Source organism: Canis lupus, chromosome X, assembly GCF_011100685.1.
Source record: "Canis lupus familiaris isolate Mischka breed German Shepherd chromosome X, alternate assembly UU_Cfam_GSD_1.0, whole genome shotgun sequence".
NCBI lineage: Eukaryota > Metazoa > Chordata > Mammalia > Carnivora > Canidae > Canis > Canis lupus.
In genome coordinates, this window is record NC_049260.1 from 12,331,356 (window position 1) to 12,334,348 (window position 2,993).

The 2,993-nt window shown below is 48.9% G+C and overlaps 1 pseudogene; it reads right to left on the reverse strand.

Moving 5' to 3' along the window:
- Positions 1-277: 277 nt before the first annotated feature.
- LOC611472 lies at positions 278-1,728 on the reverse strand (annotated as a pseudogene).
- Between the last annotated feature and the right edge of the window lie 1,265 nt (positions 1,729-2,993).

Below are 2,993 nucleotides of genomic sequence, written 5' to 3' on the forward strand. Positions count from 1 at the left end.
TTTCTTTTTTTTTTTTTATGGGTCACTGAGGCCTTTTTATTCTGCACATAAAACCACTGGGGATCTTGCCTGTGGACACCTTGAGATTATTACATAGACAGACCTGGCTCCAGACGCTTGGTGGAAGTGAGGTGAGAAAGCAATGATTTGGACCAATCACATGTTTACAGAGCTAGGGTTCCCAGCAGGGTTCCAGATGGTCAAGTCTGGCTTCTGTAGCAACTCTAAGGAAGCTTTGAGAACATCACGGGGAAAGGAGAGAGCAGCTAACTAGCACAGGGCCCTGCCACTTTGGGCTGGGGGCCTCGAGCTGGCCGGGGGAGCAGAGGTCTAACGAGCCGACTCAGGACCACAGGGTGCGCCACCTGGACCTTACTTGGCAAGGGGGTTTCTGAAGCTTCTGCCGACGAACTTGGCCTTGCTACCCAGTTCCTCTTCAATTCTGAGGATCTGGTTGTACTTGGCCAAGCGCTCGGATCTGCATGGTGCACCTGTCTTGACCTGCCCAGTGCAGAGTCCCACCACCAGGTCAGCGATAAAGGTATCTTTGGTCTCCCCAGAGCGATGCGACACCATGACGCCCCACCCATTGGACTGGGCCAGCTTGCACGCCTGAAGAGACTCGGTCACAGAGCCAATCTGGTTCACTTTAAGCAGGAGGCAGTTGCACGATTTCTTGCCCACAGCCTTGGAAATCTGCTTCGGGTTGGTCACGGTGAGATCGTCCCCCACCACTTGGATTCCAGCGCTGGCAGTGAAGTTCTGCCAAACTTCCCAGTCATCCTGGTTGAAGGGGTCTTCAAAAGACGCCACTGGGTAGTTCCTGATGAAGGACTTGTAGAGGTCAGCCAGCTGGTCAGGCGTGATGTACCTGCTGGGGTCATCAGGGGACTTGAAGTCCAGGTCATACTTCCAGACCTGAAGAACTCGGAAGCAGCTATGTCCATGCCGATGACCACCTTATCGGTGTAGCCAGCCTTCCCGATGGCATTCTTCAGCAGTTCCAGAGCTTCTTTGTTCTCCAGGATATTAGGAGCAAATCCACCTTCATCGCCCACATTGGTGGCATCTTTTCCATATTTCTCCTTGATGACATTCTTCAGGTTGTGATAAACCTCTGCTCCGATGCGCATGGCCTCCTTGAAGTTCGCTGCACCAACGGGAAGGATCATGAACTCCTGCATGGCCAGCTTGTTGCCAGCATGGGAACCACCTTGATGACATTGAAAGCCGGAACTGGCAGGATAACTTCAGAATTGCCAGCCAAATCAGCAATGTGGCGGTACAGGGGCACCCCCTTCTCGACAGCCCCCGCCTTGCAGACAGCCAGGGACACTCCAGAATGGCATTTGCACCAAATTTAGATTTATTCTCTGTCCCGTCCATCTTGATCATCAGTTTGTCAATCTTTTCCTGCTCCACAACGTTCACTTTCTTGCTAACCAGGGCAGGTGCAATAGTTTTATTGATGTGCTCAACAGCCTTTGAGACACCTTTCCCCATGTAGCGTGTCTTGTCATTGTCCCGGAGCTCGAGGGCCTCGTAGATACCAGTGGAGGCACCACTGGGCACAGCAGCTCTGAAGAGACCTTTGGAGGTGTAGAGGTCAACCTCAACAGTGGGGTTCCCACGAGAGTCAAAGATCTCCCTGGCGTGGATCTTGAGAATAGACATGGTGACTTTCTGGCCGCCCATAGCGCTGCCCGGGAAAAAGGCAGAGGATGCTGCAGGCACCAGGGACGAACGTCAAGCTGCGCAGTCCGGACGCTCCGAGGACCCGAAGCTCCTCCTGTTCTCAGGCTTTCAAACTTAGACTGGAACCAAGACATTGGTCTCCAGTTTGCCAACTACAGATCTTGGGACTTCTCAAACTCCAGAATCACATGAGCCAATTCCCTATAAGAAATCTTTCTATATGTGCATATATCCTATTGAATCTGTTTCTCTGAAAAGTCCCAGCTAATACAATCATATAATGCTTGTGAGATTCATTATTACTTAAAAGATGATAACAAATGTTTTTGGTAATTATTTACTTTTCCCAGATTGGACTCCTTGTAAAATCTTACCCTGCCTCATAAATTTCCTTCCAGTGGCTACTCCAAACTTTACAATTCCTCTCATGCCCTCAGACTAATTTTGCTCAATTTCAGACAATGAGCCAAGGCCCACTTTCAATGAATTCCGTATCTTAGACCACTTGGCATCCCTTGTCTCAAGGTCACAGCGCCCTCAGATAGCTCTTTTCATACAGCTTCTTTTCATTCTCTCTCTCTCTCTCTCTCCCTCCCTTCCTCCCTCCCTCTCCCCCCTCCCAACCCTAGCAACTCTTATTTCAGGCCTGGGAGTGGGAAACTGGGCCCAATTGTTGAATTCTGAGTTGCTACAACATCCCTTGTGTGATTTTCCTGCTCCTCACTCACATCTTCATAAACGGTCTCTCTTTTTAACACTTTATTTTGGAAAAATTAGGACTCACAAGAACTTGCAAAAATAATACAGAGAGATTCTGTGTACCTTCACCCAGCTTTCCCCAACAATAATGATGTAGGAAAAGACATTAGGATTCGAAGCCAATGGCCGAGAAAGAATTTTTTTTAATAATAAATTTATTTTTTATTGGTGTTCAATTTGCCATCATACAGAATAACACCCAGTGCTCATCCTGTCAAGTGCCCCCCTCAGTGCCCATCACCCAGTCACCCCCACCCCCCACCCTCCTCCCCTTCCACCACCCCTAGTTTGTTTCCCAGAGTTAGGAGTCTTCATGTTCTGTCTCCCTTTCTGATATTTCTTACCCCTTCAAAAAAGAATTCTTGAGACAACTTTGGTGCAAAAAAGATGATTTTATTAAAGCACAGGGACAGGACCTGTGGGCAGAAAGAGCTGCACTGGGGTCATGAGGAGTGGCTCATTATATCCTTTCAAGTTGGGAGGAGGTTAGGGACAGCATAAGTCATAAGGAATTTTGGATTCCAGGACCTTGAGGGGGC